Raw genomic sequence first — 27,249 nt, forward strand, 5'->3', positions numbered from 1 at the left:
CTACACTGATCCTATAGGTAGTGTCTTGGGAAAGATCTTGGCTGGTCAATTTAAAGGTTCCTGTCCTTCAGCCATGGTTTTGGGGCTCCTCTGGTTGTCTCTCTGTTTCTTTTTTGTATAATCATGCAATTGGAGTTGGTCTGTCAGAGGTAAAGTAAGTTGGAGAAAGGGCCACCTACAGGTATAAGCCTGTCTAAAATAATGTCTTATAGTAATGATCTGGCTTTTGAATAACTTTCTGGATTATTATACAATCTTACAGTTGGCGTTGGTAAAAGGACACTCGCAGAGTCCACACAAAGTCCAAGGACCATGCCACATACCAGAACATCACACGAGAGATTTATTGTTGGTAACATGAGGGATATCAACAAGGCTGTCCCCCTGAGGAGAGCAGCAGCCTGTCTGTGCTCACAGAGTGGCTTTATAACTCACAAGAGGAATCTCAAAAGCTGCTTAGGAGTTCAAGCTGGGGTGGGGTTGATAGCAGGCACCTGTTCTTACAGGAGGTTAAGCAGCTTTGCCTCAGAATCAAAACTTTGGAACCTCGGATAAAATGGCTCCTGACCTAAAAATGGCAAATCTGATGCCAATATTGATTTGATGCCAATAGTTGGTCTGTCAAAGGTAAAGTAAGTGAAAAAAATTGTACATGCAGGTCTGTCTCTTTTAAAGGTTGCCCTCTGTCAGCCCTGGTTTCGGTGATCTTCTCTTGTCTGCTTTTTTTTTTTTCCCCCTGTTACTGGCCATTTAAGACATGGCCCATGCTACACTGATCTTGCCAGTAGTCTCTTGAGAAGAGAAACTTTGGCAGAATGGGCCATAATAGGTAGAAGCCTGTCTAAGACAAAAATGGTTTACTGTGATATATTATAGCCTTTGAATGTTTTTTGGGGGATTATTATGCAGTTTTGAAGTTGAAGTTGGTCTGTGGGGGGTAAAGTGTATATGAAAGAGATTCTGGATGTACAGGCATTTATGCAGTTGCATGATAAGGGGTCTGAACTGTCAGGAACTAAGTTGAAGGTGCCAAAAGCAAGTACCTCTGGTGTGTAAGATAGCAGGACACCCAAAGAAAGGATTAAAAAAGATTTCAACCTTTAAACCAGTGCAGGCACTCCAGCACTGTTTCTCAGCCTGGCCCCAGGCAGCCACAGATCATCTCACTGTGGTCAAGGACACCAGCCCTAAACTGGGGGGCGGGGGGGGGGGGAATCCCAGAAGAGCTTCCTGGGCTTTAAGAAAAAAATGCCAAAGAGAACCTGGCCTCTGCCCTTCCTTCCAGTCCATTTTGCCCATGGGGGTGAAGGCTGATGGCCACAAAGAATATAGCAGTAGGTCCCAGCACTGTCGGTTTATGACCTGGGGAAAGAAGCAGTAAAGCAGAAAAGGACAGGAGAGGCCAGGAACCACAGAACAAGAATAAGATATCAAAAGGAGTTTTATTGGGAAGGGGGGATGCTCTGGGGCGAGTTTCACCCGTCCATGAAAGGGTGACGGCTGGGGAAGTCGCACGAGCCAGAGGCGAAAACAATATCTATATAGGTCACTGGAGGTAGGAGGGCCTAGACCAACTAAATTGTTACTACTGTTAACGGGTTGGCCAAGCAGAGTTTAGGGGCAAGTTTAAGGCCCAGGTCTCTTCAGCCAGGTGAAAAGTCCCTGCCTATGGCCACCATGGGATGGGGAGGGGAAAGGGGAAGGGAAAATGAAGGGAAAGCTGCTGGCTGGACATCCCGACCTCTTTGATGTTATAGGGTGTGGTTCTAATCTGGCTACTTCCTGCTGGTAGGGGGGCATTGTCTAGGGAAGGTCAAGAGTTGGGGGCTTATTGGGAAGGTGGCTATAGGGGTGGAGGAGCATCTGAATAACTGCCACCCATGAGACTTTGCTGATGCGGTTTTGGATAAATCTAAGACAAGGAGCAATCATTAGCAAGACACAGGTCATAAGGATGAGGCCAACAATCAGACCCAACCAAGCAGCGAGGGCTGAGTTACACCATCCCAGGAGGAATGAGGTAGACTGCTGCTGCCTTCGTTTCAGTTCTTCACTCAGCTGTTGTAGCACATCGATGTTTTCTTCTACTAGGCTGGTCTCATTGATGTCAGAGCAACATTTTTCCCTGAGGAACAAACAGGTACCACTTTGTCATCAACGAGTAGGTCTAGGACCTGCCTGTTTTGGAGCGATGTTATTTGTCTTGGGAGAGATGCCAGAAAGTTGGCAGAGGCTTCAATCGCTAGCTGTAATTTTTCTTCAAGCTCTTCAGTTGTGGTTAAGCTATTGCCTGATGCCCTGGCCCCGATACCTGAGGCAGCCAGAGATGAGGCAAGAGGAATATGCCTATGATCACTGGAAGAAAGGCAGCCCGTTTAGATCTAGTGGGTGGAGGCAGGCTCAATGAGAGAAACTCAGCCTGTTCAGAGAATGTAAGTTGAGGAACTGGGGTGACAGGGGTACAGAATGGAGGAGTTGATGACTTTCATCAATGTCTCATTACACCAAAAGAAAATTCCTGGGGGTGCTGGGACTTGGGAGGACACCATAATAGTCAGTTGCATCTGGAGACAGTTTGGGAGGCATAGCAGATGGAAAGATTTTGCTGCTGCTGCGGGGGATTGTCAAAGAGGGGGATCCCCGTCAGAGGCAGAGGAAGATGTTAAGAGGAAAGGTCAGAGGGACTGCCGTTAAAGGGGGTGATTTAAAGCAGCACACAGAAAACAATCAGAAATATTATTGACACTGGAGTAGTTTAGGAGTTGTAACCTCTGACATTGTACAAGGGCCAGAAATAAAAATGGTCTCCCTTCTCTGCCTCGTGTGCCCCTAGTGGTGAATGAGGGCAGTTTTTTTCTGGAGGATTTATTGGTGGAGCTGAGGAATCACTCAAGCGTAGGTGTGGAAACTCTTAAGAGTTCCAGAGGGGGAAATGTCCCAGGGCCATATGTACAGCTTTCTCTCTACTCCTGCTGCCCAGCGATTGTCTCAGGGATCTCTGATGTTCAGATAGGTCCTACCTCCAGAATAGGCATATAGGAATTGGGTTTGGGTGGTCTCTCTGAGCTTGTGCATATTGCAGGAAGTGTGAGGGCATCCTCCATAAATATCTGGTCAGGACTTGCAGTACCGCTTGGTTTGGTCACAGAGGAGGCAGAGGAAGGGTGCTTGGCCGGAAAGACTGAGGCTGGTTAGTAGAATGGAGACAACTGTCTGGCAACCAGCATGTTGGCAATCGCCGGTTCCTAATGTCTGGGTCTTACCATCCCAGGTCTCCTGTAGCTGGAAACGCCAGCAGTAGGGATTAGGCAGCGTCTTTCAGGTCGGGGGACCTGTAGGAAAAGAAGTGGGAGGCCCACAGATGATTTTGAGTTTAGATGGTCCCACCAATTGGCATAACCAGGCCTTAGGGCCTGGGGCAAGCTTGAGCCAAGAAATGTGATACCAAGAAGGATGGCCTAATAGTTTGGCTGATGTAGGGATGGTGAGAATCACCATATGGGGTACCATCCAGCGTGGTTGGAATGATCAAGGTTGGAGTTCTTTTAAGAGGACAGAGTCTCCTGGTTGACGTGGACCGTCAGAGGGTACTAGTTCTGCTGGGGCAGGGAGGTTGGCAGTCCATGTGTTCCCAAAGCAGACTGCAGAGCAAGGTGAGATAAGGTAGATATGAGGCCAGGAGAAGGGGTTGGATGGGAAGGTTATAATTAATCAGGAAGGGGCGGCCAGGGAGCAGTTCAAAGGGACTGAGCCCTATGGGGGCTCTAGGGGCAGCCTGGATTCAAATAGCACAAGAAGAAACAGATTGGGCCAGAAGATTCGAAGCTCAATTGAGAGTTTTGTAAGGTGGTCTTTGAGGATCCCGTGGACCTGCTTAACCTTACCCTAGGACTGCAGCCTGTAAGGAATGTGAAGTTTCCAGGAGATGCTGAGGCTTTCTGAGACCTGTTGATTATCTGAGAAGTGAAGGCAGGGCCATTGTCTGACTGGATGGACATTGGAAGGCCGAACCTGGGATGATCTGCTCAATGAGGACTAAGGCCACGGTGTTTGTTGTCTTTTGAGAGGTTGGGAAAGCCTCAATCCGTCCTGAAAAGGTATCAACCAGGGTGAGTAGGTATCTGAACTTTTTGTGTCTGGGCATATGAGTAAAATCTACCTGCCAATCTTCACCAGGTTGGTGTCCTCGCATCTGATGAGAGGGGGCCTTGGGTTGTAGGCCCCCTTGAGGCATGACAGAGGAACATATCAAGCATGTGGAATGGACCTGTTGAATTAAGTCACTCATGCCAGATAGGTAAAAGAGAGGTTGGAGAATTGAAAGAGCGGTTGGGGACTCATGTGAAGTGACTTGTGGATATCGGAGAGATCTTGGGCTTGGAGTTGAGGAAGGGCAATCTTATCCCCCAGGAAAATCCAGCTCTCGTCTCTGATCTGGCGCCCTCATGCCAGGAGGTCAATTTGGATATAGGCCAACTTGGTGGGCGGAGAGAAAAAGAGAATGGGAGCCATGGGCGGCTTGCTGGTTAAGCTTCTAGCCATCGCATCAGCCTTGTTCTGTCCCTCGGTTATGGGGTCGGAAGTAGTTTGATGACCCCAGCAGTGTATAATAGCAACTTGGAAAGGGAGGTAGAGTGCCTCAAGGAGTTTAGAGATGAGAGAGGCATTGACTAGAGGGAAGCCTTTGGTAGTTAGGAATCCTCTCTCCTTCCAAATGGCTGAGTGAGAATGTGCAACAAGAAAGGCATATTTGGAGTCAGTATAGATGTTTACTGACTTGCCTTTTGAAAGCTGGGGAGCTCGGATGAGAGGTTGTAACTCTAGGGAGGCAGCTGGCCTCCAGGACAGCCGAAGCAGAAACCATGACATAGGCTGCTCTGCAGCGATTGTCTGGCCCGACAGTTGAGCTTCCATCTACAAAAATTGTAAAGTCTGGGGCTGGGGCTGGGGCTGGGGCTGGGGCTCAGCGGTAGAGCACTTGCCTAGCCTGTGTGAGGCGCTGGGTTCGATCCTCAGCACCACATAAAAATAAATAAATAAAAGGAAGATATTGTATCCAACTACAACTAAAAAAATATTAAGAAAAAAATGTCAAGTCTGTTGCCACCTTCAAAGGGTGGTTGAAGAGGCCTTCCTGAGGTATATGTAAGGCCTCAAGGACTTGAGGACAAGAGTACCTAGGTGGATGGGTAAAACCAGACATTGGGAGAAGAGAAGCCGAGGTAAGGGGTGGAGAGGCACAAAGGGAAATGGTGGGGTTTTCAATGAAAAGTAAATGAAACTCCTGAATTCGGGAGGGGCCCAGGAGGGAGAGAGATTTATGTCCAAGGAGGTTCTGAAGCCTACGGGTGAAAAAGAAGGTCAAAGGTTGAAGGAGGGTTAACTTTAGAGATTCTTTGGTAAGTTTGGCCACTGCAGTGAGGGCTCAGAAGCAGGGCAGCCATCCCTGTACCTTAGAGTCAAGCTGTTTAGAGAGATATGCTACAGGACTGTAGGAGGGTCCGATGGGCTGGGCCAGAAGACCAGTGGTAATCCCTTGTTTTTCATCTGTAAAGAGGTGGAAGGGACGGTTGAGGTTGGGTAGGGATAGTGGAGGTGAGGAGATCAAAGCATCTCTGAGTTGAAGAAAGACCTAGAGACCTGGGCTGGTGATATCAATGGTCCAACAGGAGTGTCTTTAGCTGCCAGGTAAAGGGGAATGGCAAGAAGAGCAAAGTTGGGAAACCAATGTCGGAAGAATCCAGCAAGCTCCCAAAATGAGAGGATCTGATCTGCTGACTCAGTTGGCTGCAAGCTCCTGAGAGCTTGGATTCTGTCTACAATGAGGCTTTTGGAGGTACGAGTTAGAAGAATGCCCAGGTAGGTAACCAAGGGACCTAGAGTCAAGCTGTGGCTGGGGAAACTCGGTATCCTCTGGAACCTAAAAAGTTAAGTAGCTGGGCAGTGTGTCTCTGAGAAGTCTTTGAAGATGGGATGCATAAGAGGAGGTTATCTACATATTGTAGGACGGTACTGACTCTGAGATCACAGGTAGCTGAATCTCAGGCCAGTGCTTTCCAAACAAGTGGGGACTATCCCAGAAGCCTTGAGGGAGGATAGTCCAGGTTAGTTGACGTGATGTGAGAATGTCAGAGTCCTCCCAGGTGAGAGCAAAGAGGAAGTAAGAATCTGGATGAAGCTGGACTGTGAAGAAGGCGTCTTTGAGATCTAGAACTGTGAAATGAGAGGTTGAGGGCAGTATGTGAGAGAGGAGGATAAAGGATTAGGGACCACTGGATGAAGGGGAACAACCGCTTCATTGACTAAACAGAGATCTTGTACCAAGCGCTATGCTTCTGATGGTTTGCGGACAGGTAGGATCTGAACGTTGCAGGGAGAGTTTTCGGGAGTGAGAAGGCCTTGATCTAGTAGTCACTGGATGATGGGTTTGAGTCCCCTGCAGTGAGGGAGAGAAATGGGAAATTGAGGCCGAGAAGGGAACATAGAATCTGCACTGGTTGATGGTGTGTTGCTATTACCAGTTTGAAGGCATCCCAGACTTGGGGGTCTATGAGGCCTGATGGGAGGGGAAAAGTGGTGGTGGGGGAGGGTGTGTCTATTGTGGACTGACTCAAGGGGAGGAGGAGTTGGGTAGTAGGGGCATGGGGTGAGAGCTGAAGGGTAGCCCCCAAGAGCTAGAGAACATCTCGTCCTAGAAGGGGAACTGAATAGGAAGAGGTAACTAAAGAGGAGTGGGTAGAAGGATGTTCCTCTCGGGAGCATGTCAGACTGGCTATTTTCTTTGGGAAGGAGGGTGTTCAATCTATCCCCATGACTGAGATCTGGGAGGGACATAAATGCCTAGAGTGAGCAGGCAAGATAGAATAGGTAGCCCCTGTGTCCACAAGGAAGGTAATGGACTTACCCACTACCTGGAGGATTACCCTGGGCTCAGAGAGGGTTATGGGGGTCCTCGAGTCTGGGCTCCTTCAGTTGTCAGCCAGTCCCAGAAGCTCAAGAGAAGGGACTACCTGTCCAGCCATATCCCCACATTGAGGTACCAGGGAGGGACCAGCCAAGGGATGGTCACTCTTCCAATGTCCCAGCTGCTTGCAGCTGGGGCACGGCTGAGAGGAGGCTGCAGCTTAGGGCAATGGCAGGCCCAGGGCCTTATTGTCCACATTTGAAGCAGGCCCCAACTGGGGCAAACTTCTGAGGACCCCTGGGAGCCCCAGCAGGGCCCCAGGCTGGCTGCAGAGCTGCTACCAGGGCTTGTGTCTGGAGTGCCACCTTTTTCTGTAAGTGAGCCTGTTGGCTGAGTTCAGCTGTTTCCTCATAGGCACTGTAATCTTTAAAGGCCATTTTCACCAGATCTTGGATGGGGCTTTGGGGACCATCTTCAGCACGTGTTAGCTTTTTTCTTATATCAGGGGCTGATTGGTGATAAAATGAGTGGCCAGAATGGTTGCCCCAGAGGGAGATGTAGGGTCTAATCTAGTATAGAGAACAAGGGCCTCCGTTAAGCGGTTAAAGAATATTGCAGGATTCTCAACAGGTCCCTGAGTTACTTCTCTCAGTTTATCAAAATTAACAACCTTATTAGAAACTACCTGTGTGCCTGCCAGCAGACATTGTATCATCTGAGTACAGCGGCATCAGCCCTGTCCATTTTGATAGTCCCAATCAGGACTGGTGTCAGGGATTGCAGCTGCACCTGTAGGCATGGTGTCATCAGTCAAATGAACCTTGTCTGCATGGTTCTGTGTAGCTACCTGGACTTGAGGGTGTTCATCTGGGGTGCGGGTGGAGGTAAGGATGACATGGACATCATGCCAAGTAAGGTCATAGACTTGGGAAAGGTATTTAAATTCTTTGATATAGGTAGTGGAGTCAGCAGAAAAGAAGCCTAAGCGCTTTTCGATTTGGGAGGGGGTCTTGTAGAAAAAAAAGGACATGAACTCGAATGATGCCCTCAGATCCTGCCACCTTATCGAGAGGATAGAGAAGTTCAGGGTCTTGGGTCATTTGGTGAGACCTGGTATGGGCACTTATGAGGAAGAGACAAGGGAAGGAAAGTGGTTTAACTCAGGTGGAGCCTGTTCCAAATAAGGAGGAGGATCAGGATAGGAGGGTCTGGGGGGTGGTGAGAAGAGTGTCTCAGGAGGTTCAATAAGTGGAGAGGGGTCTGGGTCAGGAGCAGAGGTGGACTTGGAAGGAGGAGTTTCTTTAGCAAGAAGAACTTGGAAAGTGGGACAGGTGGAGCAGAAAGAGGGTTGGGAGCATAAATCTCAAAAGGCCTGAACATAAGGAATCTCTAACCACTTTTCCGTCAGTCGGCAGAAATTGTCTAAATCAGTCAGGATTTTAAAATCAAAAGTCCCCTCAGGAGGGCATTTAGAGCCATTATCTAAAGTGTATTGTGGTCAGGCCACAGTGGAATAGAAAAGGACCCATTGACAATGTAAGTCCTGATGGAGTCCCAGTTTGGAAAAATTCATGTATAGACACCCCAAGGGAGTTTGGGGGTCCAGAGTAGACTCAATGTTTCCCATGATCTTTCCACACCTGGGGGTGAGCAGGAAGGAAAAAGGCATGCCAATTACCTACTCTGCTTACCAGAGAATGGAGTGGACTGGCCAGGGATTGAGAGGTCTCTACAATCCACTGGGGGCCCGGACAGACAGGTTGAAGGGGAGTCTCTGACACGTACATAATTTACAGACAGAATCCCCACAAATGGGAAGGAGTCAAAAGATCAAAGAGAAAATGACTTACCCCACTCTGCTGGATCTGATGAGGGCAAGTGGTCTAGGGATCCAGTCGTTCCTTTGGCTGGTTCCTTCAGTGGAGAGGAGCAGCCTCAGACCCTAAGGGTTGGGGGAGAAAGGGCTGAGAAGAGGCTCGAACTCCTCCCAGGTTTCAGCACCAAATGTAAAGCATAAAAGGGCGCGTGAAGGGGCTGAGGTTGTGGCTCAGTGGTACAGTGCTTGACTAGCATGCATGAGGCACTGGGTTCGATCCTCAGAACCACATATATGTAAAATAAAGATATTGTGTCCACCTAAAACTAAGAAAGAAAATATATATTAAAAAAAAAAAAAGGGCGCGAGGCCAGGAACCACAGAACAAGAATGAGGCACCAAAAGGAGTTTTATTGGAAAGAGCGAAGACGACGACACTCCCGGGTGAGGTTCAACTGTCCACAAAAGGGTGAGGGCCAGAGAAGTCACGTGTGCTCAAGGTGAGAACAAAACCTATATAGGTCACTAGAGGTAGGAGGGCCTAGGCCAATTAAATTGTTACTACTGTTAGTGGCCAGCGGAGTTTAGGGGAAAGTTTAAGAGCCTGGTCTCTTCAGCCAGGTAAAAAGTCCCCACCTATGAATGCTATGAGATGGGGAGGGGGAAGGGGAAGGGAAAGGGCAGGGAAAGCTGCCAGCCCAACAGGAACAGTCTCCCCTTTTAAGATCTGTCAGGATGCCCCATTTGGCTAGGGGATATCCATCACTGGGGCAAAGCAAGTCTTGGTGTCATAGTATCCCATCAAACTAAATGCCTGGGGAGACTAGTAGAATAAATACCTGCACCCAGAAATAAAAAAAAAAAGAAAGGCTGGGGATGTGGTCAAGCAGTAGCATGCTCGCCTAGCATGCATGCGGCCCGGGTTCAATCCTCAGCACCACATACAAACAAAGATGTTGTGTCCACCGAGAACTAAGAAAAAATAAATAAATATTAAAATTCTCTCTCTCTCTCTCTCTCTCTCTCTCTCTCTCTCTCTGTCCCCCTCTCTCTCTCACTCTCTCTTAAAAAAAAAAAAAGAAAAGAAAAGAAAAAGGAAACTAAGGCCTACCTGTGTTTTGTAGGCAGGCTCTGCAAAGAGATCTTCAGAAGCCTAAAGAAAGAGAAGGAAAGGGCCTCCTCCATTGCATCTCAACAGGCCTAGTATAAGAAAAAGGCCCAAAAGGAGACTGTGGGCATAATTGACAGTGGGGAACTCACTCAAAGTTGATGGCATTTGTGATAATGATAACAGAGACAGGTCAGACTCAAAAATACCCTGTGCTCCAACCCCTTGAATGCAACCTGGGAGGAAAAAAGTAAGGCACAGTTTTGATCTATGTTGGATTGTCCAACCCTCTCCTGGGCTGAAATTTGTTGTGTAAATTAAATGTACATATAACTTTAATGAGGACTGTTTCAGAATATGAACTTAAGAATGGGTCCAAAACTAGAAAAGATAAAAGAAAGTCCTTATTATTGAATTGGCATTGGGGACAAGGACCAAGATTTTGGGCAACAGTTTGAGGCCAGCCTTAGCAACTTAGGAGACGCTGTCTCAAAATAAAATATAAGGAATATAAAGAATGTAGCTCAGTGGTAGTGAGATAGGAATTTGGGATAAAAGAGAGAGAGAAACTGAGTCTCAAAGGAAACACCTGTAGGCCGGTGAAATGAAAAGAGCACCCAGGAACAATTGCAACTCCAAAGCAACGTGCCCTTGGGCTGGACACTTGATTCTTGGCTCTGTAACTCAAGCACAGGAAAAACTGGTGTCAAACTGTGTAGCTCCACCCTGTTCCACCTCTAGTTCTAGCAAATGGCCCTTAGTCTCTCCCTCTCAAGATAGCCCACATTCTTCCTTGAATGTGTATTCCTTGCTTTACCGTAATTTTATCTCTCTTGAGGTTGCCCCCATTATCCCTTGAATATGCTTCTCCTTTCCTAAATAAATCTGTCTATGCCTTTCACTGGCACATGTTTTTTGTTTTTTTTTTGTTTTTTTTTTAATGTACCAGGAGTGCTTTACCACTGAGCCACATCCCCAGTCCTTCTTTGTTATTGTTGTTTGGAAGTTTTTTTTTTTTTAAATAATTTTGGTTGTAAATGGACACAATATATTTATTTATTTATTTTTATGTGGTGCTGAGAATCCAACCCAGTGCCTCTTGATATACCTAGCCTAGTTCTCTCTTTAGATCAGAAGCCAGCTTGTCACAAGTTACGAAAGATTCATTTCTGTTTTCTGTAAAAATATCAGGATGCCTGTATGGCCTGGCCATTAGTTGATGTTGTAAAGCTGATAGGAATGCCTGCCCATGCCCTGAACTCACCCATGTCCGGTTTTCCCTGACCAGATAACAACCCTTTCCTAAACCTTAGTGACACTTCATAAATTCTGGCCTTCCCTGGCCAGATAACGACCCTCTCTGAGTCTCTAAGACCTCCATAAATTCTGATGCTGGGGCCAGCAAAAATGTAAACTTGTGTTATGCTCCTCAGAGTGTTGTTATCTGTAACCCCCCTTTGTGTCACTTTTGGGGCTATAAAACTGGGCTGCAAGGAAGCTTCGCCACTGTCCTTGGCTCCCACGATTTTGATGGGCAAGGAAGCTTGGCCAGTCAAAATAATAAGCTTGTTTTAATTTGATTTTAATTGGAGTCAGTGGTCTTTTCTTGCGTCGTGGTCTAAAACTCTCACATGTGAGGCAAGCGCTCTACCACTGAGCTACAATCCCAGCCCTTTTAAAATTGTTTTAACTTTTCATTTTATTTATTTATTTATTTATTTGTTTGTTTATTTATTTATTTATTTATTTATTTATTTATATTTTGTGTGGTGCTGAGGACTAAACCCAGTGCCTCAAACATGCTAGGCAAACACTCCACCACTGAGCCTCAACCCCATCCCCCAGTTCTTTTTATTTTTTATTTTGATACAAGGCCTCACTAAGTTGCTGAAATCCTTCTGCCTCAGCCTCCACATTGCTAGGATCATGGGAGCAGGCCACCACACCCAGCTTGAAATTCTTTTCCATCATGCATGCCAAGAACCCCGCTGGAAGTGATTTAAGTTCCTCCTTTTTGGGGAACTTGAATCATTCTTTGGAGACATCTCTTCTCTTATGACAGTTGAGTATATAAGTGGGCCCAATTTCCTCAGTACTGCAAAAAAGAGAGGGGTGGGAGAGAGGGAGAGAAAAGAAAGAAAGAGAAGAAAACAGTTTTAGAGCCTTTAGGATTTAGAATAAACAAGTAAAATAAAGGTATTGTGTCCAGCGACAACTAAAAAATAAAAAATAAATATATATTTTTTTTAATTTAGAATTCCACTTGAGGGAGTATAGGACTGTAGAAGTTCTCCACAAAGCTTCCCCTGACCTTGGTTCTCCTTTTTTCCTTGTCACTTTCTGTTTTTGTTGTTGTTGTTGTTTATTTGTTTTGTTTTGTTTTATGCTAACCAGGGTCTTTCGCATGTAAGGCAAGTGCTCTATCACTGAGCTGCAACCGCACTCCTCTGCACCTATCTTAGTGCCTGCATTCTAAAGAACCTAAGATTTCATCAATCAAAGGTCCTTCATCATGTTATAAAGCACAAGGTATAAAAAGGCTGTTAATGAAACTAAGACATGTCATTGATTACAAGATGCATCCTGATTTCAGGAGTGGTAAAGTGTGGGGAATGGATAAACCATGGTACACAGGCCTTACACCCAGTTAGCTCAGCACTAGGCCAGCAGTTAGAAGACAAAGTCAAGTCCTAGTTCTGCTGCTCCACAAAGGTAAACCTCAGGCTCATCACTTAACTTTCTAGCTTCCTCAAATATAAAACAGGAATAACTTGAGTGTAAGCAAAAATAACCAGAACAATTTTGACACCATTATGAAAACACAAATAACTGGGATGGAAGCACACCTCAAATGGATCAGCAAGTTTTCCATTATCCACAGCAGATTCAATCAATCCAGCACTGGAGGGGCTCACTTTCTGTGTAGAAAAATGGCCCCTGACTACAGGAGAAGTCTGAGATTATAGGTTACATACTGGGAGATGACTTAACCATTGAATTCTTTAACAGAACATATCAGTTTGGGCATTCTGGAGACAGATTGTGAAAATTTGAAATTTGTTTTTACTGGGCAAGGATGGAAGGTCCAGAGTTCCGCATTCAGTGCTTATCTCTTTCCCTCCAGGCTCTAGTGTACTGGCACTGGGGGAGGATTTATTTAGGGAAGGATCAACGTTTGGCTCCTTCCCAAAGGCAGTCATTTTTAGACTTTATGGATATTTTCTTCCCAGGGATTGACTTGTCACTGGGTGATGTTTGCTTCTTTCCCAGGGATTGTCCTGTCACTGGGAAGGGATATATTGGGAAAAGATCAATGTTATCAATGTGTTGCCTTCTTCCTTCCCTCTTCTAGACCACACTGTTTTGGGGTTGTCATTTCTGCATCATTCACTGAGGATGTGGCTCAGTGGTAGAGCACATGCCTAACATACACAAAGCCCTAGGTTCAATCCTAGGTTCTGTGACCTTGAAAAATTACTTTGCTTTTGAGCATCAGCTTCATCTTGTGTAAAATGAAATATCACTTACTTCAGATGCAGCTATCATTGTCAGGGCCTGTTGTGACCAAGATTAAGTGAAATAATGCATGCTAAGCCTTCAGGATATACCTGATACTTAGTAAGCACTTTAAAAATAAATAAAGTTTGTGTGTAGTGGTACAGGCTTCTAATCTCAATCGCTTAGAAAGCCGAGAAATAAGGATCACAAGTCAAAGGTCAGTCTCAACAATTTAGTGAAACCCTGTCTCAAATTTTAAAAAATAAAATAAACTTTCTCTCTAATGTGTTTTAGGAACTCTTTAGAGCCAATAGGAAAAAGACAGAAATCCCAGTAGAAAATAGGCAAAATACCTCAGCAGAGACTTCTTCTCTTTATAAAAAAGAAAATTTGAAGGCTGTTTTCAATATTATTTCTCATCAGTGAAATATAAATTTAAATTACATCAAGAAATACCATATACCTAGAATTATGGTTATAGACTGTTAATACTAAAGGTTGACAAAAATGTTGATCAACTGGAAACTCAAACACTAATGGCAAGAGAGTGAATTAATATATTCATTTTAATAAAACAATCTATTTAATCTCAGAAAGAATTAAGAAATTTCTTCTACATTGGTTCATTTATTGGAAATTCAAAACTATTCTGTGATGATAGAAATACAGTAATGTCTATATTTGTAAAAGGGAAAATGCACTTAAATGTTAAAATTGCATGGTCAGGAGCAGTGATTCAGGGTGTTGACAATGTCCTATCACTTGAATTTGGTGATGAGTACATACATAGGTTTAATTTTAAAACATTCATTGTGCTGTCCATGTGATTCTCCATATGTATGTTATTCTTCAATCTAATGACTTATTTACAAAGTAAGTTTCTTGAAAATCTGAACATAAAATAAATTAATTAATTAAATTAAAAGCACTGGGGCTGGAGATGTTGCTGAATGATAGAATGTTTGCCTAACATGCTCTGGAACCCTAGGTTCAATCTCAGGACTGAAAAATAAATTAAAAACTAAAATGAGGGCTGGGGTTGTAGCTCAGTGGTAGAGCGCTCGCCTAGCATGTATGAGACCCTGGGTTCAATCTGCAGCACCACGTGAAATAAATAAATAAAGATATTGTGTCCAACTAAAAACTAAATATTAAAAAAAAAGAATGTAAAAAAAATAAAAATAAAATGAAATAAAAAGGGCTGGGAATGTATCTCAGTGGTAAAGCACCACTGGGTTCAATACCTAGTTTAAACAACAACAACAACAACAAGAAACACAGGGGCTGGGTTTGTAGCTCAGTGGTAGAGTACTTGCCTAGAATGGGTGAGGCACTGAGTTCAGTTATCAGCAACAAATAAAAAATAAATTATTTTGTCCATCTACAACTAAAAATATTTTTTAAAAAAAGCAACTCAGGATATGCACCACTATAACCACTATATATTTGTTACTGAAAGCTCTGTCCTTGCCACCCATGTCAATTCATACCAATTTAATAATGAGGACGTTATTTTTTTTAATTTCTATTTTTTAGTTATAGGTGGGCACAACATCTTTATTTTATTATTTTATTTTTATGTGATATTGAGGATCAAACCCAGTGCCTCATGTATGCTAGGCGAGCGTTCTACCACTAAGCCATGGCCCCAGCCCCAATAATAAGGACATTATTGATAAAAAAGAAAAAGAAGGTTTATTTCTTTGCTATTATAAGGTTCATGCTTAGCATCTGGATGGCCATCTTAAGAGACAGCCACCATTTTAAGGAAAAAGTTTCACTTTCCCTCCCACGGGCCTTTCTGAGAAACGTTCACCACTCCCTCATACCAACCCAACTCCTAACCACCCGCTTTAGGCCCCACCCTGCTGATTCCTCTGCCTGCCCCATAAAAGTCCTGGAACTGAAGCCTGTTTTGTCTCTCTCCGCTATAGAGATGGCCTTCATTTGTCAGCTTTGACAAATAAACTCTCAGTGTACCTCTGCCTGGTCCCTGTCTTTCATTTCTCACTTATCTGTCTCTTCATCCTCACTTTCCCTTTCAGCTATCAAAAGAGAAACATGGGGTGCTCCAGTCACAGAGGCTGTGGTTCTCCCCATGAAGAGGAAAAGGGGGAGTTTTAAAGAAACACTGCAAGGGTTGCATTCCAGGTGTGCCCTGGTGGTGTGCAAGGATTCACTTGTTAATTCCTAGATCTTCTGATGACATTTTCTTCCTGTGGAGGTCAGATAATTCAAAGGAATCTTGTTCCCTATCCCCAGGTTAAGGAGTGGGAGAGGGAGAAGAGAAAAAGAAAAACATGTGTAAGGTCAGGCAGCGATGACCAAAAGGAGGCAGATTTTAAAAGGCTGCTTTATTGGGATTTCAATCCCAGGCAAGACCCTCAGACCAACAGGGTGGGTCTGAGGAGAATCTGGCAGGGATGGACCTGACTGGGATTTTTATTGTGCTTAGGGCAGGAAGAGAGGGGTTGGGACAGGAAAAGGGGGTTTTTAGAATCCCTTCTACTGGGGTTGGTCAGGGAGCTGGCTAAGATCCAGGAGTGGTCAGGAGACCCCACTGAGTGACAGGTCACCCTCAGCACCTGATTGATTGGTTGTTCTTTGGAGCAGGTGCAGGTTGCTTTATGCTTTGTTCCTCAGCCACCTCCAAAACCTAGCTAACAACATGTAACTTTTTTTTTTTTTTAATGATGTAACTTTTAAAATAAGCATCAAGGGCTATATTCAAAAGGTGAAGTGGACCACTGTTACATATTGAAGAAAAAAAGAATATTTTATCAAATTGTGCATGGTTTCCTCTCCTTCCAAATTCAATGCTGACTAATATTGGGGGAAAAAAAAAGTTAGACCCTCTCCTACTCTTCACCTGAGTTATTTTTATTTCTTCAATTATGCCATTGAAATAAAATTCATATGTTTTTTCTAATTCTCAAAGAAGGAAAAAACTACTCCTGTAATGGTATCTCTGGGCTCTGCTTCCTTCCCTAGCTCAGCAAGAGACCCTGCCAAAACCTCTTCAAAGCACCAGGGGGCATGTTGCATATTCTGTACTGTGTGATGCCGTGTCATGGGGATTCATTAAAATGATGGTGCTTATTGCCACCCTTGTTTCTATCCTGTTAGCTGCTAGGCAGGAACTTTCAGAGGCAATCACCTGTGTTGAGTGGTGGAGCCTCCTGCTCCTTTATTTATGTATTTATTTATTTTTGGTACCAGAGATTGAACCCAAGAGATTTAACCATCAAACCATATCCCAGAGATTTAACCATCAAACCATATCCCCAGCCCTTTTTATTTTTTATTTTGAGATGGGGTCTCACTGGGTTGCTTATAGCTTTGCTAAATTGCTGAGGCTGACCTCAAACTTGTGATCCTCTTGCCTCAGCCTCCTGAGCCTCTGGAGTACATGCCTGCATCTCCACACGTGGCCCTTCTGCTCCTTTAAATGACTGTTAATGTTTCTTCTTCTTCTTTTTTTTTTTCCCCCAAACGAAACTATCCAGAGAAAACCACAAGGAACCAGCCAAAAGTGCTGAGTCACTCTCACTCTTCTAGGTGACCTAGAGTAAACTCAGCCTTTAAAATTTCATTATGAGGCTAAATTCTCCATCCAGAAGGCATTCCCATTTGTAAGGCATGATATCAGTGCAAGCATGCTCAGAAATGTGCCAGTCTCTACATGCAATGATGAGTCTCTCCAACATGAATATGTGTGATTTTCCAACAACAGCCCCTTGCTTTCTTTGTTCAGGGAATACTGCTTTGGGAATTATCCCCAGTGCTCTCCAAGCTTGTATAGTAATAAACCTCTCTTCACTCTTTTATGGTACTTATTGTTTGGTCCCACAAAGGGGCTGATGCACTGTGTTGAGTTATAATCTGAGCCCCAGTTGATGTGATAATGCAGAAATTAAAACCTTACGTGTTGATAACACACATGTCCAACTCTAGGCTGCAAATGTCCCAAGCATACTGTTAACTAAATCCCAAAGAAAGAATGTATAGAATTTAACAGAGAATTTGGGAAATTTCATTACTCATGCTATTACTGAAAGCTTGGTCCCTGTCCCCAATGCCAATCCAATAACAAGGACATGGTTTTAGAGAAAGGAAAAAGGTTTATTGTTTTGCTAGCAAAGGAGAAACACAGGGGACTCCTGTCCCAGAGACTGTGATTCTGCCCATCAGCAGGAACAGGGGCTTTTAAGGAGGTGATTCAAAGGCTACATGCTCTGTTCTCTTTTGGATTTGAAATTCACTTGTTAATTTGGGAGATATTCCTCTCTGAGATCTTCTAGTGCCATCCCCCAACTTCTGGATTACTTTGTTCCTATGGTGGACGGATGCTCAAGGACAGTTAAATCTGCCTAACATGGGGGAAAATGGGAATACTGTTTCCCCTAAGATTATGGAGTGGAGAGATTAGGGAGGAACTGGGAGAGAGGAAAGAAACCTGTCCATTTAAAAATGAGCTGCAGTGACAGAGCAGCAAGGGTTATTTATTTCAAAGTATAAAGTGGACTACTGTTATATTTTCCCACTGTCAATTTCTACATTCCATTTCTATGGAAAAAAAAATGGGTGACGACATCTTAAATTGCTTCCTGCTGAAAGAGGGTAAAATTGGGGAAAATAAACCAAAGTTCTTTTTTTTGGGGGGAGGGGGGCAGGGTGTACGATTAAGGGTATTCAGCATCAGAACAGTTCAAAGGTCCACAGTGGCAAATGGGAGGTGGCTGGACAAGGCATACTTAGAACAGGGATCATGCTGAGATAACAATAAAAAGACAGCAAAGCATTACTTTTTTGTAAACAATTAGCACAAAAGCAATTAGTATTTAAGTCAGTATCTGAAAACCAGGAAGACAGTAACTCAATCATATCAGTGAAAAACAGATGGAGTTTATCAATGTAGGAAGTTAGGAAGATTTGTTGGTCTGAGATCAGGCTCAAATTAACTCAAGACAAATTTCCTTTGTGATCATTATTATTAGGCACTCCCACACAGAACCCTTCCTTTATAGCCTCCAGCCTTAGTTACTTTTGGTAGGGCTGACACAAATGTACATCTTAAGTTACATTAAGAAAAAGCATTGTTTTTCCTTTTAAATGCTCATGTAGGCTGTGCTCAGGCTATACTCTCCTGCCAGGTGCAGGGCTGGGGTGGTCTTGGGAGTGGACATATTGGGGTTAGATTCCTCAGCTGCCACTCTTGAGGATTTGTATGAAACCTCTTGGCTCCTTTAGCTTTCCTTTACCAGTGGTGCCATCTGCCAGGATAGGTTAGGGTCTGGCTGACCATACATGGCTTCTCTAGGATGCATCCAGGACTTTTCCATCTCCAATGACCCTCCTATTTGCAGAATGTGCACTGGTTGGCTTCCTGCTCTCTGGGGTTCTCTCCATCTCCCTGATCAGCAGATTGGGTGACTCACCAGAGTTTCAGGGCCCAGAGAGGGATCCCATCATTCTCTGGGTCCTGGCTGACCTTAGCAGGCAAGGGCCAAAATGTTGTCTGCTTTTTCCTTGGCCCTTTTACTTCCTTGACTTTGATCTCCAAGCATTTGGTTTTAAATACCCAGCAGGTCAGTTTCACCAATCTTAAAAATGGAAGTAACAGGTTATAACTTCAATACCTATAATTTTACAATTACTCCTTTCATTTAATTGGAATCAGTATTAGTACAAGAAGTCAGCATTACATACTGTCTGTCCTATAGGTGATAGCTTATTATCTAGAATTAACTCAGGTGATTTTATTAGAAGTAATACCTCTGCAAAACACTAACAGGCAACAGTTATAAAGTTTACAAGGAAAATACAAAATAAAATTAACTAAGCAAAAACATGTTTAATTTGTGTAATAGCTTATGAGCCAAGAAAAAAATCATAATCTTGAACCTTAGTTATATATTATATTCCCTGTTTATTGAGATCAGAGTAATCTTTACAACAAAAATCAACCTTTTGAACACAACTTTAAATGAGCTGAAATCTAGCCTATTTTAAAGCCATTCTAAGATGAAGTAAGGTGAGAGGCAGAGCCTTACCTCAGGTAAGACAGGGCTTTTGACAAACAATACAACATTGCACCTGAAATAAGAATCAAAGAAAGGTGAGAGAGCTTTTATCTTTCTTTGTGTGGAACAAGTGGCAGAATGCTTCCATGTTTAACAATGTTACCTTTAAATAGATAAGGGTCTCCTTATTACCTTCCAAAAATATATTTAAATTCCTATTCCAGTGTGAAAAGTAACACAAAATAAATAAATATATATATATATATATATATATATATATAACTATTGACAGGTTACTTTATTCAGCTGTAAATCAAATGACATGAATAAATGGCAACCAAATTTGTTATTTCTTTTTTTTTTAAGAGAGAGAATTTTTAATATTTATTTTTTAGTTTTCGGTGGACCCAACATCTTTATTTTATTTTTATGTGGTGTTGAGGATCGAATCCAGCGCCCGCGCATGCCAGGCAAGCCACATCCCCAGCCCCCAAATTTGCTATTTCTATACAAATCTGAGACTACTGCTACAGATAATTTCAGTTTGGAAAACACTAACTTGGTAAAGTGCTCTCCCCTAAGTTTACATTTAACTAAGTTTGACTTTTAAAGTACAATTTAAAAGTACAATTTAGAATCCATAGTGTACAGTAATAATAATCACAGGTCTGCATGGGTTAGCAGAAATTGACTTAGTCAAAGCAAACATATAAGACAGGTCTTCAAATGATAGTGTGGCCCTTCTATGTCAGATACAATGTATAAAGGAGAGCACTTATTGGTTACCTTGCTGTTAAACCAGACACAAAGAAAAGACCACCAACTCCAATTTAAATCAAATTAAAGCAAGCTTGTAATTCCTACCAGCTGGGGCTGTCTCTCCCGAAACCTGTGGGAATAGAAGACAGCACCTCTGCTCTCTAGGAGTGCAGCTTTATAGCGCAGAAAGTTGCAAACAGGTGGGGGGGGTGTCTTGAGAACTTACAGATAACAGGATTTTTTAACAAGCATAACACGAAGGCAAGTAGTAAGTTAATGGTCCAGCACTTAGGGAGTAAATTTAGATCCCAATATCAGAATTTATGAGGCACCACTAGAGTTTCAGAGAGGATCATTATCTGGCCAGGGAAAGCCAGAGTTTATGAGGCACCACTAAAGTTTCAAAGAGGGTTGCTATCTGGTCAGGGAAAGCCAGGCATAGGTGACTTCAAGGCACGGGCAGGCATTCCAAGCAAGTTTAGAAATCTCAGTAATTTTTAGTAAAGCTCAAATTAATTTTTCATGCCTTTGTGATGAGATGGCTCCCAATCTTTAGAGGGAATTAGGCTGGGTTTATCACTTGCCAGTAAACCTAGATAAACTTTCACAGTATAAATTTTTACATAATACTTAGACAATAATTAGATACAGTTCTCAGATGTATACTTATATCTAATTGCATATATTTAGGATGTAAACTGTATTGTTATAACCTAAAATAATTGTTCATCTAACCAGATGTAAAATAATCATTAAAAAGACTTTAAAACAGGCACAACCCCTAATTCATTTAAGACTTAGTTTCCTCATGTAATAAAACCTAAGAAATACAAGAAAATTATCTTGATAAATAAGAGCAGATCAATGTTTCAGACTTTGCTTCATAAAATAAATTCACATTAAAAGCTGAGGACAGGTTGGAGTCGTTGCCCTGGCCTGAAATGGACCTGCGTTCTTCTTCAACCATTCTGCAGTCCGGGTTCCACCTCCTTTCCGCCCCGCTGCCCTATGGCCCATAAGCAGATCTACTACTCAGACAAGTACTTCAACGAGCACCATGAGTACCAGCATGTCATGTTACCCAGAGAACTTTCCAAACAAGTACCTAAAACTCATCTAATGTCTGAAGAGGAGTGGAGGAGACTTGGTGTCCAACAGAGTCTAGGCTGGGTTCATTACATGATTCATGAGCCAGAACCCCATATTTTTCTCTTTAGACGGACGACCTCTTCCAAAAGAGCAACAAAAATGAAGTCTATCTGGGATCATCAATTAAATCTTTCACAAATTTAATGTATATGTGTATATAAGGTAGTATTCAGTGAGTATTTGAAAAATGTACAAATATTCATCCATACCTGTCCATGAGCTGTATTCTTCACAGCAACAGAGCTCAGTTAAATGCAACTGCAAGTAGCTTCTTATAAGGTGATTAAGATAAAATTTCTTCTAATCAGTTTTTTCTCTTAATATAGGTGCCTATTTGACATTACCTATTACTTTTGTTAAATAAAGTTTGTATGTTGCATTTACCACTGTAAAAAAAAAAAAAACTCAGTTGGTAGAGTGCTTGCTTTACTTGCACAAGGCCCTGGGTTCAATCCCCAGCAACACTAAAAAGAAAAAAATTTGCCAGGCTTGGTGGTGCATGTCTGTAATCACAGCAGATTGGGAGGCTGAGACAGGAGAATCGAGAGTTCAAAGCCAGCCTCAGCAACTCCAAGACACTAGCAACTCAGTGAGACCTTGTCTTTAAATAAAATACTGGGGATGTGGCTCAGTGGTCATGTACCCCTGAGTTCAATCCTGCTACCATGAAAAAAAAAAAGTTCACATTAGTTTGAACTTTGTAAAAGTTTATATTAAAGTTCAAATAACTTGACTGACAGTGCTAATTATAGCCAATTTAATCAAAGACACAAACTTTTTGAGATTTTCCTTCCACAAACCTTTTGTAACTTACTTAGAGACTCACAACTTATTTCCTTCATCAAGAATTTTAGCACAAGTATATTACTTTATATATACAAGTAAATATTTATATTAATATTTCTCATCCAGAAATATTTCTTTTATCTTCTAATTTTCTGTACTAACATATATTTCCATACCTGTAACTTTCTTTCATCTTCTCTAGTTTCAGACCCTTTCTTAAATTCATAATCTGAAACAGAATTTATGAATGTTCCGCAGTCTGGCTGGGCACAAAATAACCAAGCCGCCACGAGGCACTTGTGGGTTCAAAATAGGAACTCCTTTATTATCTGAACTTCACCCATACGGCCCTTCCAGGAAAAACCACCAACCGGAAATCCTCCTCCGGGCACTTCCCCAACCAACTCGAACTCTCCAGGAATGCCCTCGAGAACTCCAAAGTAGCAGGCGAGGCAGACTGCAGGGACCTAATATACAATTGAATACACAGCATGACATAACCATCATCATCTCAGTGGCTCTGGCGTCACCTCTCAACCACTCCATTCTGGCAAAAATGCCATGCCTCATTCGGCTGTGGCTCTCAGCATGAATGTTATCAGTACATTTAATTTACACAAAAAATTTTATCCAGGAGAGGGTTGAACAATCCAACATATATAAAAAAAATCATATATAATTTTTTTCCTCCCAGGTTGCATTCAAGGGGTATTTTTGAGTCTGATCTGTCTCTGTTATCATTATCACAATGCCATCAACTTTAAGTGAGTCCCCAACTATCAATTGTACCCACAGCCTCTTTTGGGGCTTTTTTCTTATATTAGGCCTGTTGATATGCAATTAAGGAGGTCATTTTCTTCTTTTTCTTTAGGCTCCCTTGAAGATCCCTTTGCACAGCCTGCCTACAAAACACAGGTTAGCCTTAATTTATTTTTTTTTTCTTCTGGGTGCAGGTATTTATTTTGCCAGTCTCCCCAGGCATTTAGTTTGATGGGATGCTGTTGAATCACCATGCAAAAAAAAAAAAAAAAAAGACCACTGACTCCAATTTTAAATCAAATTAAAGCAAGCTTGTATTGTGTACACAAAAAACTGGCCAGTGACTGTCTCTCCCAAACCCAGAGTAGAGATCAGCCCAGCTCTCAGGGAAAAAAAGTTTTATATAACACAAGAAGTTTCAAAAAAGGGGATGTCTTGGGCACTTACAGCTAACAGGGTCCTGGCAAACAGAATACAAGGGCATATAGTAGATTAATGATCTACATGGCATGATATTTCAAGGTAGGGAATAAATTTAGATCCCAACATCAGAATTTATGAGGCGCCACTAAGCTTTTAGAGGGGGTTGTAATCTGGTCAAGGAGAACCAGGCATGGATGAGTTCAGAGCATGGGAAGGAATTCCAAACAAGTTTAAAAATCTCAGTAATTTATAGTAAAACAGAAATTAACTTTTCATGACTTTGTGATAAGATGGCTCCCAATCTTAAAATGGAATTAGGCTAGGTTCATCAATACTATGATAGTAAGACTTGCTTTGCCCCAGTGATGGATGGATATCCCCTGGCCAAATGGGGTATCCTGTCAGATCTTAAAAGGGGAGACTGTTCCTGCTACCAGGTCATAAACTGACAGTGCTGGAACCTACTGCTACATCCTTTGTGGTCAGCAGGCTCCACTCATGGACAAAATGGACTGGAAGGCAGGGCAGAGGTCAGGTTCTCTTTGACATTTTTTTAAAGCCCAGGAAACTTTTTTGGAATCCTCCCCCCCCCCCCCAGTTTAGGGCTGGTGTCCTTGACCATATGAGATAATCTGTGGCTGCCTGGGGCCAGACTGAGAAACGGTGCTGGGACTGCCTGCACTGGTTTAAAAGATTAAAATATTTTTTAACCCTTTCTTTGGTCCTGCTATCCTCATACACCAGAAGCAGTGCCTTTTGGCACCTTCAACTTAGTTCCTGACTCTTCAGACCCTGCATAAATGCCTGTACATCCAGAATCTTCTTCAAATACTTTACCCCTACAGACCATCTTCAACTTCAAAATTGTATAATAATCCCAAAAAAACATTCAAAGGCCAAACTGTATTATAGTAAACCACTTCTGTCTTAGGCAAGCTTCTACCTATGTGTGGCTCATGCAGCCAAATTCTCTCTGCTCAAGAGATTACTGGTTAAGATCAGTGTAGCATGGACCAAGAGCCAGTAACAGATACAAAAATCAGACAAGCCTCTCTTATACCTACACTTATAGGACCACTGTTACAATGCACTCCTCAGGAATGACAGGCAAGGATACAGTGGAGTACCACCCTACACCTATAAAACTGCGATCTACTTTATGCTTTGACTATAGACTTTGCTGCTCTGCTACTGCAACTCATTTTTAAATGGATGTGTTTCTTTCTCTTCTTATCTCCTAGCTCCTCCCTAATTTCTCCCTGTCTTTAATCTCAGGGGAAAACAGGATTACAGAGTTATCTGTCTTGAGCCCTCACCCACCAGAGGAACAAAATAATCCAGACTTTGGGGATGGCACCAGAAGATCTCAGAGAGGACTATCTCCCAAATTAACAAGTGAATTACAATTTCAACAGAGAACACATGGAGTGTAGTCTTTGAATCCCTGTTTAAAAGCCCATTTCTGCTGATGGGCAGAATCACAGTCTCTCTGGGACAGGAGTCCCCTGTGTTTCTCCTTTGTGAGCAAAGCAATAAAACTTTTTTCCTTTTTTTCCTCAAAACCATGTCCTCATTATTGGATTGGCATCAGGGACAAGGACAGGGCTTTCAGCAATGCACTTACAAGCAAGGGGGAATGTATGGAACAGGCTTCCTCCTTATAAGTTGTTTATCTCAGATATTTGTCACAATAACCAAAAGCTAATGCAATACTCTTCAACATACGGATATGTAGACTATTGTCAAGATTTTTTTTTTAATGTTATTTAGAGACAGGGTCTTGCTAAATTGCTGATGCTGACTTTTGTTTTGTTTTGTTTTGTTTTCCACTGTCCAACCCACTTCATTGCCAGCAGCCTACAGGCAGAGACCAGGCAATGGTTCAGGGCCACAGTTGCTCTAGCATGGGACACTATGAGAGACCCAGGGGGATGGGCCTGCCATAAATCCAAACCCATGCATCTGATGCTATCTTTGAACTAGCAATCCTGCCTCAGCCTCCCAAGCAATTGGAATTACAGGTGTGAGCAACAATGCTAGCTATGAAGTCTTGACATGACCTTGCCTTGCCAATAAGATAACTGGACACATTTGTGTCTTTTCATAATGTTAGAATTTATTGAGTAACAATCAATTTGTAAGGTACATAACTTTTATTGGCTTTGATTCACTGAGATACTCATGCTTCATTTGGTAGCAGGACTGTGGCAATCGCAAGTTCTTTTATTCCATCCCAATCTCAATTACTAATATCTATAACACTCAAGTCATACATCATACTTCACCCATGACATATTTAAGTTACAGAAAGGCTAAGAAAAGCCCAAGGTTGCCACAGGGTTTCAAGAAGCCGAGCCAGGAGCAAAGACAGAACAGATACAAATACAAAAAGTCTTTGTAGGTGGTCGATAAGATTAAGAAGCAGTTTAAGAACTTGTTCAAGGTGCAGACCTGTTCAGGTCACATAACTTGTTCAAGGACAGGTCCAAATGGCAAGTAGTTTCATAGTGGGCCAGTCAAGCGGAGAGATCAGGCTGAGCTGAAGTCTCTGGGACAGTCAGGAATGTGTCACCTGTTGACCTCAGAATGTGTTGACTGCATAGTCCAATGGAAAGGCCAGTGTGTGCCACCATTCAACCATCTTAGGTGCTTTATGTGATTATGGTGAGGGAGTTGCATCAATGGAGATCTGGTGTGATTGAGAAACCCATGGGCCTGGTTTTCCTAATCTAGGTTTTGTTGATACTTGGATTTGGGTCTTTTTGAAGTACTAGGATTGAATGCAGAGGTTCTCTAATACCAAGCTACATCTCCACCCCATTGTATTTTTTATTTTGTCACAGTGTCTCTCTAAGTCACTGAGGCTGACCTTGAACTTGTGATCCTTCTTAGCATCCAGAGTCCCTGGGATTTTAGGTATCCTCCACCACACATGGCCACAGGTTGACATTTTTTATTAGCATAATTCATTTATCAATTTGTGCTTTATGATTGTGCAGCTAGGGATTATTCTTTTTTTTTTCTTTTCTTTTTTTTTTTTTTAAGTATTTATTGTTTAGTTGGGTGCAGTGGCACATGCCTGTAATCCCAGCAGCTCAGGAGCCTGAGGCAGAAGGATCACAAGTTCAAAGCCAGCCTCAGCAATTTAGCAAGGTGCTAAGCAACTCAGTGAGACCCTGTCTCTAATAAAATACAAAATAGGGCTAGGGATGTGGCTCAGTGGTTGAGTGCCCTTGGGTTTAATTCCTGGTACTCAAAAACAAAAATTTTAAAAAATGTATTTTTTTTAATTGTAGTTAGACACAATACCTTTATTTCATTTATTTTTATATAGTGCTGAGAATCAAACCCAGGGCCTCACATGGGCTAGGCGAGTGCTTTACCACTGAGCCACAACCCCAGCCCTAGGAGTTATTCTTTTTGATAAGTTCTATATGTCTAACTAGCTGTTATCTACTTGCCTAGACAAGTTACCAAGTCATTCTGCCTTAGCACTTGCACTCAAAATGCAGTAACTTATGTCAAACTGCTGCTTTATAAAATGGAGTAATTCAGGGAAATGAACAAACTAAAAACTGTTGTTTTGGGGCTGGGGATGTGACTCAAACAGTAGCGTGCTCGCCTGGCATGCGTTTGGCCCGGGTTCGATCCTCAGCACCCATCATTTGTAGGCAAAAGCAGAGTTTAAATCCTTCATATAGAATCTCACACACACACACACACACACACACAGTACATTTATTAAATTAGACAACTCCAGAATTTTTTTTTTAATCAGAGATTGAACCCAGGGGTGCTGAACCACCAAGCCACATCCCCAGCCCTTTTTACAAAAAAGAGACAGAGACATCAAACAAAGATGTTGTGTCTGCCGAAAACTAAAAAAAAAAAAAAAAAAAAAAAAAAGATTAAAAACTGTTGTTTTGCACATGATATAGTAATTCAGAGCAGAGCACAGTCTGCTCTCCACAATAACTGCCAAAGTAACAATTCATGTATTTCTAAATAGAAACTACAAGTCCAG

The 27,249-nt window shown here is 42.6% G+C and overlaps 1 long non-coding RNA gene, 1 other non-coding gene and 1 pseudogene across 2 annotated transcripts; 1 reads left to right on the top strand and 2 right to left on the bottom strand.

Annotated features, from left to right (window-relative positions):
• Nucleotides 1–1,423: 1,423 nt before the first annotated feature.
• Nucleotides 1,424–19,426, bottom strand: LOC120888367 (uncharacterized). Its single transcript, XR_013423141.1, has 3 exons — nucleotides 19,380–19,426; nucleotides 8,755–11,923; nucleotides 1,424–4,089 (listed from the first exon to the last, which is right to left on the bottom strand). It is a non-coding gene; the product is annotated as an uncharacterized LOC120888367 (long non-coding RNA).
• A 1,661-nt stretch (nucleotides 19,427–21,087) lies between these two features.
• Nucleotides 21,088–21,710, top strand: LOC101976012 (cyclin-dependent kinases regulatory subunit 2 pseudogene; annotated as a pseudogene).
• A 3,342-nt stretch (nucleotides 21,711–25,052) lies between these two features.
• Nucleotides 25,053–25,185, bottom strand: LOC120888771 (small nucleolar RNA SNORA42/SNORA80 family). Its single transcript, XR_005732458.1, has one exon. It is a non-coding gene; the product is annotated as a small nucleolar RNA SNORA42/SNORA80 family (small nucleolar RNA).
• Nucleotides 25,186–27,249: the final 2,064 nt, after the last annotated feature.

Source organism: Ictidomys tridecemlineatus, chromosome 6, assembly GCF_052094955.1.
Source record: "Ictidomys tridecemlineatus isolate mIctTri1 chromosome 6, mIctTri1.hap1, whole genome shotgun sequence".
In the NCBI taxonomy this organism is placed as follows: Eukaryota; Metazoa; Chordata; class Mammalia; order Rodentia; family Sciuridae; genus Ictidomys; species Ictidomys tridecemlineatus.